Source organism: Lathamus discolor, chromosome Z, assembly GCF_037157495.1.
Source record: "Lathamus discolor isolate bLatDis1 chromosome Z, bLatDis1.hap1, whole genome shotgun sequence".
Lineage (NCBI taxonomy): Eukaryota > Metazoa > Chordata > Aves > Psittaciformes > Psittacidae > Lathamus > Lathamus discolor.
The window spans coordinates 97,806,481-97,819,288 of record NC_088909.1 but is presented as its reverse complement, the minus strand read 5'-3'; the positions used below and the strand labels follow the sequence as shown (position 1 = coordinate 97,819,288).

General features: G+C 34.5%; 1 protein-coding gene across 1 annotated transcript in view; it reads left to right on the top strand.

Annotated features, from left to right (window-relative positions):
• The window catches only part of WDR70 (WD repeat domain 70), a 119,727-nt gene that overhangs the window by 66,223 nt on the left and 40,696 nt on the right, over window positions 1-12,808 (top strand). The gene's annotated exons all lie outside the window — the stretch shown is intronic.

The window sequence follows — 12,808 nt, the reverse complement described above, 5'->3', positions numbered from 1 at the left end:
GTTACACAAGTCTGTTCTACTTCATCATTCAAAACATTTGATTTTTAAAAGGAAAACAGGCAATTTGGGGAACTTTTCATGAAGATTGAATAAAATTTGATTGCTTGAGGCAAGAGGAAATATATAGATGTAAAAGGAAAAAGAAAGCCCGTTGATCATATTCAAAGTACAGCCTGTATTTTGGGATTGTCATCTATTTTTATTTCTGTTTTTATTTCCACTATAAACCCAGTAAAACTTCCTAATGGCATGAAGCTTGAGAATTCATCCGAAGTGTAAACTTCTTCTAACAGAATAATAAATTTTTCAGAGACTGGCTTTCATCACCTGTGTATGCTGTTTATTTTAACATACACAGTATTGAAATATTAAGCTTTCTGGTGGAGCTTTAACAATAGTGCTCATGGTAGTCTGCTTTTTCATGTGCTTTTTCTTTTGAACTTTTGCATGTCTATAAGGTGACATATTGCAATGCTGATTGAGTGCAGTTTAAGGTGATCATGAATAATTTAAAGATATATCCTGTGCATTTTGTGTCATTTCCAGCTGGTAACCCCTGTATAACAATGCAAGACTAAAGTGATTTCCTAGTAGAAATGAAATTGGTAGTGTCCTTGGATTTATATTTTTAAAGCCTAAAGAATTTTTGCCTTTGCTTTGGTTGGTGTCATTAAGAAATTGCAAAATTTTTATGTAGAAGGAGCAGTGTCAGTTGGTTTTTTTTTTTTTTTTTAGTGGCATTCTTATCTAAAACTGCTGGTACCCTCTAGAAAACTCTCTGTATAGTTGAAGGCAGGTATTTCAAAAGGCATCCTAATGAAATAATTAAAAAAAAAAAGACATTATTTTTGGGAGGTGGGAAAGGGGTAAAAAGAAAAACATATGCAGAAAGGAACCTGTTTTCAAAGTAGGATTTAGAAAAGGGAGGATGGGATTGAATCCTGGACTGGAATGGTGAAAGCACTTAACTGACCTGACAGGATGCAGAGATATTTGCAAAGGTAAATAAGAAGTGATGCAGTTTTGGGGATACGAACACAGGACAATAGGTAAAGCAGTGGAGAATCAAGATGTGAGGATTAAGTTGCTTGAAGAAATATACAGTAGAAATAATAATTTCTGATTTTTTAAGAGGAATTTTTTTAATTCCCGTCCAGCAAATACAATTTGACTTTGTTTGAACAAGTGTAGAACTGTATACACACATTTTGCTGTACTACACTACAGGACAGATCTGTTTTAAGTCAAAATTAAGACATCATTTAACTTGAGAAAGCTGTATTGAGTATGTAACAAGAATCACTAGTGTTTGAAAGCAGAAAATAGTTGCCATAATTTCTTTATGCTTGATCAGTTAGGAATGATTCTGGCAAATTATTTTAGGCTACGCACTTGCACGTATTCGTCAGGAAGGAGAATGGATTCAGGAAGGTGTTTAACTGTAACTTAGTTGATTGTACTGTCGTGCCAGAGCTGATTCGATAAAGGCCTCTTTTGCCTGTTCACGTTTGTACTGTCCCTTGTGCTTGTTATGCTGGTGTCTGTGAAGGTTTTTAGATGCATTTAATTTTGGAAGGAGTAAAAACTCCTGTCAAACACAGAGCCCATTTCAGGGAGAGAAAGTTTCTCTTTGCTTCAGTGAAACTATAAAGCCTCAGCTTTCCCACAGGAGAAGAGTCATGAATCAGCAGTATGAAGGGCAGAAGTGGCTACCTTGATAGGAAGGAGGGTCTCCTAATGGCCTTTCCTAAAGCAAACTGGGCGCTCATTAGAGTAAGGCACACTGCTGCAGTACTGATAGGAAGCCATCCTGTATCTGGGTGTTCACAAAGACCTTACCACTTAGAGAAGGTGACAGAAGCTCACAGAAATAATCCTTTCCACTGTAGACATACTTTCTAACAATTGATTGTTCTCTGCTACACACACAATTTGCTAACATTATACATAACTACAGGAATCCTACTGATGTGTATCAAAGGGCAAACAAATTAAAAACTACCTGATCTGTGGTGCTACTTGCGTTTGCTGCTCCATAGAGTAAAACTTTGTCCAGAATGGTGTTATTCAATAATTGCTTGAATATATATTTCTTTTTAGGAATAAAAAAGAAACAGAGAATAGGGAAACAAAATCTTTTCTATTCCATATTTTATCATCACTGCTGAAGTCAAAGTAGCTGTGTTTGGTGTAAGTTAGTGTCCTGGATGCAGCTGTAACAGTTATTTTTCTCTTTCCTAGTAGCTGGTGCAGTGCTCTTAGTGTCGTGAGTTAGCTGCTTTTTCCAAGCCACTTAAGCCACCTTAGCATATTCTTTTTTTAAATTATATTGTTGTGCCTAGGGAGTGATTTTTGGTATGTGATCAATTCCCTTCTTTAGTCCTGACGAGTAATGCACACCATGAGTGTTTCATGCAGTTTTATGCTTCCCCCCTTTTTTTGGTGCAGTTCCAAATCTCCCAGCTGTTAGGTAGTGAGAGTAAAGACACTTCTGGAACTTTAGGAGGAAGATTTTTTTTTTGTCTTCATGACACTGAGATTGGTAACTTGCTAACAATGAAGTTAGCCAAATGCATTCCGGCTCTGCCTTGCCTTTCTCCAAACTTCCTCAGCGTGATCATGATCCATTATAATCACCTACCTCAGAGGAATTTTTTCATCTTGTCATTAATCTGTGTTATTTTCTCACATATGTTATTTTGTCAGTGCATGTTCTTTTTTTCTTTAAGGTTCATGTACAGATGCATTTACAGTGCACATTAGCAGAATGATGTGTCAGCATGTTTGAAATATTATGAACACTGTCAACCTGGCTTAAAATAACAGCTTCAAAGGACATAACAAATAACTTCCTTCAAACATTTAATGAATAGTGGAAACAATAGTGTGAAATAATCATAACGTAACACATTAGAACACTCTCAGTTTAAATTTTCTAAAACATGGAAAAGTGTCTGGCAAATATGGAGTGTTTTAGTGGTCAAAATAAGACAGGATCTTTAAAATTATTGATTTACAGGGCAATGCAGTAAAACCACTGAATTTACCTGCCGTTCAGATAGGTTTATGTTCCTCATCTTGCTTGTCTGTGCTTGCGCATTAAGAGATTTCTATAAGGTCAATAATAACACATATTGCTGATCAAACTGATTTGTAGAGCCAGTCTTCAGTGTTAAGAATTAAGTGCATTTTGCAGTCAGTAAACCCCTGTGCCCAGTTTTCCTGAGCAGAAGTGGGACCATCTCATTTAGAGGGAGATGGAAAAACTAAAGTAATTTTTGTAAATACTGTTAATGTACTTGGTAGGTAGAGTGAAACTGTATTGAGTTAAAATTGATTGAAATTTCTTTCATGAACAAAATGTTCCCCTCATTTTCCGCCCTGAATAGGAAAGGGTTGAGATGTTTTACATTGATTCCAAAGAGGATTTATTAGGGTGAAAAAGCTAAACTTCTTACTTAGCTGTGCTTAATCTTACAAAACCACGTGATGAGGCTGTGTTATATGCATTTTCCCTCCAGTTTTTCCTAGGTGTGTTCAGTGCAGGACTGTATAAACAACTTCCCTGCATATGGCAGCCTAATCATGTTTCCCGGTTTCATAGATCACATGTTTTACAATACATCATTGCAGCTGTGATACAAAAATACTGATAAGGGTGTTGGGGAGGAAGAGTTTGTAAGGAGTGGTGATGTCTTTTAAATGCCTTTAAGAAAATAGTTCACACACTCAGAATCTTGTCTGTTGGTTTGTTGGAGATTTTTTTGTTGTTTGGTTTTGTGTTTTTTCCCCCTAGTGATATTAAATGGGGTCTGCTTAAAAAGCCTGAGTAACATTTATAAGCTTTTAGCCATCTAATGGCTACACTGTAAGCAGTAAAAATTAGCTCTGACAGAGGTAATAGGTTATCTTTTCATGTAGTGCAAGTCTGAATAGGAAGGATGCAGTGTGTTACGATTTTCAACATACCATTCTCACTGAACGCAACTTGATTCAGTGCTCCGGGAATGATATATATATATATATCTAGTGATAAACTATTTTTCTTTCTTTTAGTTTCTTGTTTCATAAAACACCTAGGGGGATATTTAACTCCGTTCTTCAGCTATTTCCTGCTCAAAACTGAGCACCTAATATTGTTTTTAAAAACCTTACTTGGACTTTGAATTTCTAGAACAGCTTATGTATTTTGATCGGTTTAAAATTACTTAGCCAAAAAGTGATTTTACAGATTTTAAAAAACTCACAAAGATAATGAAATCCAACACTGCACTAACATAGTGTCCACAAGAATATTGCCAAAAGTGATGTGATAAAATGATAATTCCAATAACCTGTTCTCCACATGCCCTTAAGCCACCCTGTCCTCAAAATATAAGTGGAAGAAAAGTGTGATGTCACAGTATGCACTGAAGTTAAGCAGATCTAAGCTCTGTACATCTTAATTACAAATACTCATGTTAAAAATATTTTCCAAATAATTGCATTATTTATAGATGTAAGATAAATACATTTCTATATTTAGTGATTGTTTGCTTTCAAAAGGTTTTTATAAGCTTTAGTTTTGTGATGCATAGTATGAAGTTTTAGGTAGAGTTTTCAGAGTTGAAAAGTTTTACAAATATTCGAGCTGTTTTGAAGAAATACTGTACGACTAAGGACAGAGATTTAGGTAATGTAGAAAGAGTGTGTAAGATACTTGTCTTCTTTTCCTTCAGTAGGGCAAGTCTTTTGTTTTGGAATGGGAATCTAAGCCCAGATCTGATTTGGAAATTTTTTGGTAAACTTTATTTTTGCTGTTCTTAATGGATTTTACAGCTGATGCTTCCAAGATAGAGTAATGAAAAGTAGTAGTAAAATCTGCAATTTGCTATAAATATATTCTCCCTTAATTGGAAGGTCCTTTGAGGACCTTATACCCATGCTTTGGGAAGATGAGATTGTTGGATCTTTACACAGTTATAGGGTGCATTGAAATGCATGTCTTTTATGTCTGTTTACCAGAAAGCTTTACTCCTGTGCATACATTTTTTACCAGGCAAAGATCATAGTGTGTCTTTGGCACCTGATCTATCATAGCAATTTGGGCTTATGATCTTTCGTAACAGCTAGATTTTATTCATTATTTTGGCCACAGACTATTCACTTGTCTATTTGGATATTTTTTTGTTGTTTTGCTTATGTAGAATTCAGCATTTATATTGATATCTTCATAGTATTAAAATTACTTCAGGGAAATGTCAATATTTAATAGCAACAATTTACAGCGACTATTCTTAAATTTGCTGAATATCACTACTGCAGTTAAACAGCCGGTGTATCTTCCAATTTTCCCTGAAGTTTGTAACATGCTTTATGCTTTGAAGAGGGCAGTCTGGCTACATCTGGAAATTTCTTGTGTAAATACAAGATGAAGGATATCCAAATACACTATATTCCCCTTTCAAACTTAAGGTAAGTTTTCCATATCCATATTATCTTACCCTTTCATTCCATATGTATATGTGCCAGACCTCTGCTCCAGCAACTGGAAATCATACACAAGCTTGCCAGCAGCAAATATTAACAGATTCATATATTATTCCTTTTTGTATACGTCTGGTTTAGCCAGTACATCACTATCTGTACCCTGAAATTAGCTGCATAAAGAATCTGACAATCATATGCTAAGATAAAACATGCCCTGCTGTATTTCTAAGTGCATTTCTCTCTTATGTAATAAACAGTTTATAGTTAAGAACTATCTAAATGTTTGCACTATCTAATATAGTGATGAAAGGCAATTCTAAATCTTGAAGTCTGTTACACCCCAATGAAAATAGCATAAAGGATTTTACTTTGGAAAAAGGTTTATCCTGCAAGGATTTTATGTCTTTCTCTGATTTACTGTATAAAAAAACAGTACTGATTATAGAAATGATTTTAAAATTACAATTTGAGAAGAAAGGAGTAAGCATTATAGCAACATGATTGGCTTTATTAATATTATAGTATTCTTAATGTAAAAGTAATAATGTTACAGAAATGGGAAAATACAATAATGAAAAACTAATGAAACACAAACAGAAGAGCATTTTTGAGCTAGCTTTGTTATTTTAGAGCAAATTTTCCTTTCATGCCAAGGCAAAAAGTTTAAAGTACAGATGCTACATTTTGTTCTAAGAGGAATTGACCTTCAGAGTAGTCTGACTTATCAGAAAAATAGCGTTTAGATACATATAGTATGTGCTCTGCTCAAGCAAACTGAACACTGCGTTGGTCTGATAGCATTTGTAAATTACAAAAAGAATTTTGTTCTCGATGTGTGAATTAGGAAGCTAGTTCTGCGTCCAAATATTTCTCATTGTGATTCATAGTATGTCACTGTGCCTTGATGGTAGTGAGGAGATGAACAGCAGGTTTATGCTGTGAATTTTGTAAAAGCGATGAAAAGTATTTTTTTTCGTACAACTGTTAGTCATTAACTTTGTTTTATTAGAGAAGACTAATACATATTTTAGAATACTTATGAAAGGAAAACTGTTACAGATTGATCAAGTGGATATATTTAAGAACAAAGAAGGTAGAAAATAACGGCTCCTGATCTGTGGAACATACTGAGTGAAAATTAGCTGCTTTCTGTCCACAGATGCTTGCTCTTATCTCTTTGGTTAATTTATGAGCCCTTTGCCCTTTCCAATGTCATATTTGGATGTATCTCTTGCAGGCTCCGCTTTTCTCATAATTTCATAAATTTCAGAAAGCTTTCAATTTTGGCGTATTCTTAAAGATTAATGTGAAATGAATTTTAGAAAATAGCGTACTATGAGCCTGCTGTGGGATGGGTTTTGAGGTTTGTGGTTTTTTAATTGAAAAGGAAATTAGAAGTAGTAATTAGAAATTAGTAGAGTTTTAATGAAATGGTCATTTCAGACAATGCAAAATAAAAGCTAAGAATTATTTAGAACTTTTAGACTTTTGAAATATGTTTAGTATTTCACCTTTCAATTTTTCTTATTGCGATAGCAGAGTAAGCTTTTCTTTTACTTCTTATTTTTTCCTACTTCATTTTAAATATTACCAAATTTCAAACTGTTCCAGAGGTCTAATGTAGGAAACAGGTAACAAATTCTTACCATTTGAGAATTGTGGTGTTTTCATATGTTCTTGTGTCACTGACCGCTATCAGAAAGTGGATACTGGCCCAGGAAACTGACTGTTTAATGTAGTGCAGAGTTTGTGCATAAATGTTTAATTTAGAAAAAATAAATTTACAAAAGAGAAACTGACAAAAAAGTAATTAAGATTTATTTTGAAATGTGGTCAGTTTTATGGCATTAAGAAATATACTAATTTTTAATACAAAAATATTCTGTGGATCTGTTAGAAATTGAGAAGCTAAAAAATAATTATATTTAAGCATAGTTTTTGTATGGAACACTAGGTTACAAGCACCTGGCTCAGAGGAAATCTGATAAAGGACATACTATTTCTATATAGAGAATATTTTTTTCATGGGTGCATCCATTAAAAGGTGAACTTCTGTGAGGATATAGTTTTAAATGTGCTTAAATAGTCAGACATAGTATACTACAGACTGCACTCAGTTTATAAAGAACCTCTTGTAAGTCTAATTAGGAAAGTTTGCATGGTGTTTGTAGAAAATTCATATGATTATAAACCAAAGAAGTTATTTTTGAGTCTGGGTTTATCAATGACAAGAAAAGTAACTCTGTGCCAGTCAAAACCAGGGCATCTCCCTAATTCGTGAAGTTTGTTTTCAACAGATGTTAATGCTAAACAGTTAGCAGAGAGGATGGCGAAATAGGTGGAGCATTGTCCAGCTGTGTTTTATTTAATGTATGACTGCAGTGATACTACACAGACTGAAATCAGATACATCCGTGGAACAGCTGCCTTCCTTGAGCCAAGTTCTACATTTCTCATGAGATAGAGAACTACATTTGGAGTTGGATATGACTACCTTTGTATTTCACACATTATGCATAAATACATCTACAGTGTTTCTCTCTGTATTGAAGCATGCCCAGAAATGTGTAATGAAATTCTAGTTTAATAGAATTTCTGAATGTGTATTTTCGTTCTAAGCCCTAGCAATTTGAACAAGGTACTCTTAGATTTCACTGTATGTAATTTTAATTAAGCAGTGTGTAGGGCTTTAAAAATACACATTTATGGTTACCATTTCACATTTTACTGTGTATATGTATCACTTCCAGATCTGGCTTGTGACTGTTTTGTGCTTAAAGCAGCCACCTGCAATCAGTGCTAAAAGTTTAATTGTAAGTGTAATGCATTTTATTCAGGTTGAATTAGTATGGCCAAATTAGAAAGTACTGTGCAAGTTCACATACAAAGAATGACATCTTCTGGAAATATCCAGTTCATTGTGTGATCATGTTTTTTTGTTGGGACTGTCTTTGTGGACACTAAGATCTCCTAATTGATGTAACTGCTGTGATCACCACATACCCTCATAAGAGCTCACTAGTATGCAAGTCTGTGGTCTCCTTTGGAGAGCAGTTTGACCCCGAGAGCTGTGACCAAAGTTCATCTCGTAGAGGTCAGTAGAATACGCCACTGTGACCTTTATAGAGGCTGTATCACCAGGGCTTGCAAAGGCACAGGTAGTGTGTTCCTGCTGCAGTAATGGGAGGACTGGCTTATATTCAAGATCACTTTCAAGAGGCTGAGTGATTTTTCAGAAGTATGGACACCTGTTGTAGTCAGCCTGAAACACTGTCAGCCATTGGCTTGTCACTTGTCACAAATGTGCAGATGTCTGGTTGGTTTTGATATTTGCTGTATAAAAGTGTGCTGCCAGACTAGGCAGCTGTTGACAGGGATGCAGGATTTTTTCTGTACTCCAGACAATTCACTGTTGTTTCTTGGCTATTGCACTGAGGTAGAAGAGCAAGGCAGGGCTGCACTAATGTATTCTGCTGTGTATATGTGTATACAAAACAAACTTTAAGTTTTGAGTAAGCAAGGCAGTGTGCAAACTCAGTTGCTGTTTGTCTCCCCTTTTTTGTCATCTTAAATGATAGTTTACTGTATGTGCATATGTGTTACCAAAAAGGGAGTGGTGTTTTTGTTTCTTTTGATTTTGTTTTCCTTAATGTGAGAGAAACACAGATGTGCCTGAGGATTAAGTGAATGTTTCGTACTTGCTATCATTGTAAGACTATCTATGCAGGTCGTTGGGAAAATGCAATGCTCACAAAGTGATGTTCAGCAGTGTCCTGGGTTTACCAGTAGCCAAGTTTACTAAGAAGGAGCAAAACGGCTACTGGTAAACCCAGGACAAGCAGACAGAGAATAATATACCTTTTCTTGGAAGGGAGTTTAATGGCGTGGAAATACTAGTAGCCATCGTTTGTGAGTTTTTTAAAATACATTGTAGAGTGAGAAGCTCAATGACAAGAGCATTGAGTAAAACAGGGAGCTGGAATGGAGACAGAGTTGGAATGGAGACCCATCAAAGAGGGCAGTGAAGAAGCAAGCCAACATGTGGAAGATGTATGTGAGATATTGGACCTCATTAAACAGTGAAAAAGACAATAGAAATCAGATGCCTTTTCACAAGGCTGTTGAGGAAGGATCACTGGAGTTTTTAGTGATAAATCTGTTTAGACTCAGGAAGGATTTTAACTGAGATTGACAAGGAGTGAGGATGGAGGAGAATGCTGTATTGGATGAAAAGGCTAAAGTGTGAAAAAGTAATGGAGAGAAAGAAATGTGTAACAATTTAGTGAAAAGCGGATGATGCAAATGGGGCTTCTGAGATACAGCTTTTACAAAGAGCAATTTGTTTATCTCCCTATGCTCTGAAGATGCTACTGGTAATGTAGAAGAAATATGAAGTTGCCAGGCATGAGTATGAAATACTGTGCTGAAAGTGGAAGGCTAGAATGAGAAAATTGAAGGAATCTTTTTGTTAGACGGAGAAGAATTTTAGAGATGCTAGTGGTGAAAGAGGATTTAGTCAGGAGAGGTGCTACAGAGTATCATAAACAACGGAAATAGGAAAAGAAGATAAAAGAGGATTTTGAAGCAACATTAGCAGTAGAGAAGGCTGATTTCGGAATGAAATATTTTGAACACTTCTGTATTCCTGACAGACAAATTTATTTTGTAGATGCTAAAGCCTATTTGAGGGAGTCTTGGATATTGATAAGGATATTTTTACATTACCATGGCTTTAATAATAAAATTATTACTTATATGAAATGAGATAAAAGAGGTTAATCGTTTTAATGACAGTAATCCCAAACAAAGGAATTCTGTCTTCTCGCATTCAAACAGTAATTCATTTTTAAAACCTGTTAAAAAGAAAACTAATTTTAAAAACAATACATGTTTGAAATATATTCAGGAATCTCATTATGGAATGCAAGCCACATTTTTCTAAGATACTAACAAGATTTTTCACTCTATGTAATGCATAGGTGATTGCTGATAAACTTGAGTTTACAAATTCTGAAGCCAATTGGAAATTTATTTCTTTTCCCTGTGTCAGTTAATATAAACTACTTGTAAACAATTATTGAAATTTGTTTACCCTTTGCCAGTTTTTTTGCTTGCAAGTGTATATTCTTTTTTGTATATTTGCATAGTCAGAAATATATTTAGGTAGTCAATTGCATAAAATGTGAGGGGAGAAAAAAACTATGACAAAGAAACATGAAACAGAAATTAGAATATTTTTGAAAAGAAAATAAAGCTTGCTTGAATTACTGTTATTTTTTTCCAGACCAGCTTCTTACTTTTCTATTTTTCTCATATATAAATCTAGGGCCTAATCCTGAAGTTGCTAAACTCTTCAGGTGAAAATTCTGAGTTAATGGTAACTGAAACAGGGGGCAGTTAGCAACTGGGTCTTGCAGATTAGTAGCAACATATCTTGGATTATTAAAACAGTGCATATTCCCCACCATCCCCAAGTGCTGATAAAATATGACGTAGCAGTTTGCATTACATTTTTTATGAGAAAGATCAAATAATGTAGAAAAAACAATATCTCACTATAAGAAGTGTAGCAAAAATGACCATTAATTTCTTAGAGAAAAACATCCATCTTGTTAGAATATACATGTTTTAGCAGGTTTTTTTCCAACATATTTTTCTCACCTATATTAGCATAGGTAAGTTTGAAGCAAGCTGTGGACTTGCAGTGGGGTTCTTAACAAAATTTTAAGTATATCAACCAAATTTTTAATTAAATTAAATTTACAGCACAAGATCAGATTTGAATTTTTCTGGAAAGCAAAGGAGCCTTCAACAGCTGGGCAAGTTTAAGTGTGATTAATTTATTTTTGAAAGAGTCAAAAGGTGGTGTTTGAGGACTTTTTAAATTTTATTGTGTACAAAACCCATATTTATACTAGTGAAAAGGAGGAAAATCATAAATTTCTTAGGATAGTATAGCATAGGTTAGATAAGTTATGAAAAGATGCAAAAGAATGTTTCTTTTACATCTTTGTACATTTTTCTCTTGCAGTGAAAAGAAAAAAAAAACAACCCCGAAGGAAGCCAACTGAACAGTTTCCAAAAGCTATTTTTATTAGCAATATTTATCAGTTTTGTGGCCAAGATAGATTATTTTCTCAAAGTTTGACAGTGCAGCCAAACATTCGGCTGGGGTTTCATTTTCAAACAATTAGGCAGATATTTAGCAATTCTGTTAAGAAACCATTTTTCTAAAATGGTTTTCTAAAATCTGTCTTGATTAATTAATTTAAACAAGAAGAAATTGTTTCTGTGGTTAGCAATATTCTTGGAAATTGCATGCTCTTAAGTGGTGAAGGAAGCATGGGTAGATAGGAGGGACTTTTTCCTCAAGTCTACAGTGGTTCAGAGATGTCTCTAAGGCAAGCCAGGCTTCTTGCTTCCTTGTTTTGTCTGAAACAACATATAGTCAAATATGTTGGGTGCCTTGCCTCATCTCCTTGTGTCTAAATGTTAGAATTTTTCTTTCAGTAGAAATCAACTTTTTATATTAAAGGCAATTAACAAAATGCGAAATAGCTAAATGGCCAACGTTTTTGTGACTAAACATTTAACAATTGTGTTTTTATTTTTGTTCCATGATACAATGCATGGTTCGTTACATGACATTGAAGATTGTATAAACTCTAAAAATAGCCAGAGACCTGTAGAGCTGTTACCTTTTCTATTTTTTTTCCTATATTATGTAGGCTGTCTTTCACAAAAGCTGCTCAAGAAAAGCTGCTTTTATATATATATTATATATTATATATATATATATATATTATATATATTATATATATATATATATAGTCTCTTGTCTGTTCATTAATCTCAGATAAGAAGGAAAGCATCTGTATGAAATAACGGAAAAGTTATTGGAGGGCTGAATGACTGTTCAGTGCAAGAGAAGAAATCCCAAAGACTTTTGTCCCTTAGAATGTTCATCTCTCACCCAGTAAAAGAACTTAGTTGCAACAGGTGAGACTATAAGGGACGCACAGGGCAATAAATTCAGTTGCCAGTCAGATGTCTTGATTACGGTATATAAAGTTAGGTTACTGTATTCATAATTGGTTAATTAGGATTGAGAGAAGGAAAGGAGTCTTTTAGGTCTGCTAATGATACATGTCATTTGAGTTAGAAAGGCAGGGAGAATCATGTAACAGTGTAATCATGTAAACATTAGAACCTCAAATTTCACAAGTTAATCTTGTTTTCCTTTAGTGTGGTCATTACTGAAACAGCATCCATTTCTACACTATGGGAAGTGGTATTGAAGAGCTGTCATGTAAGTTGAAAGCCCAGGGATCATGTTTGC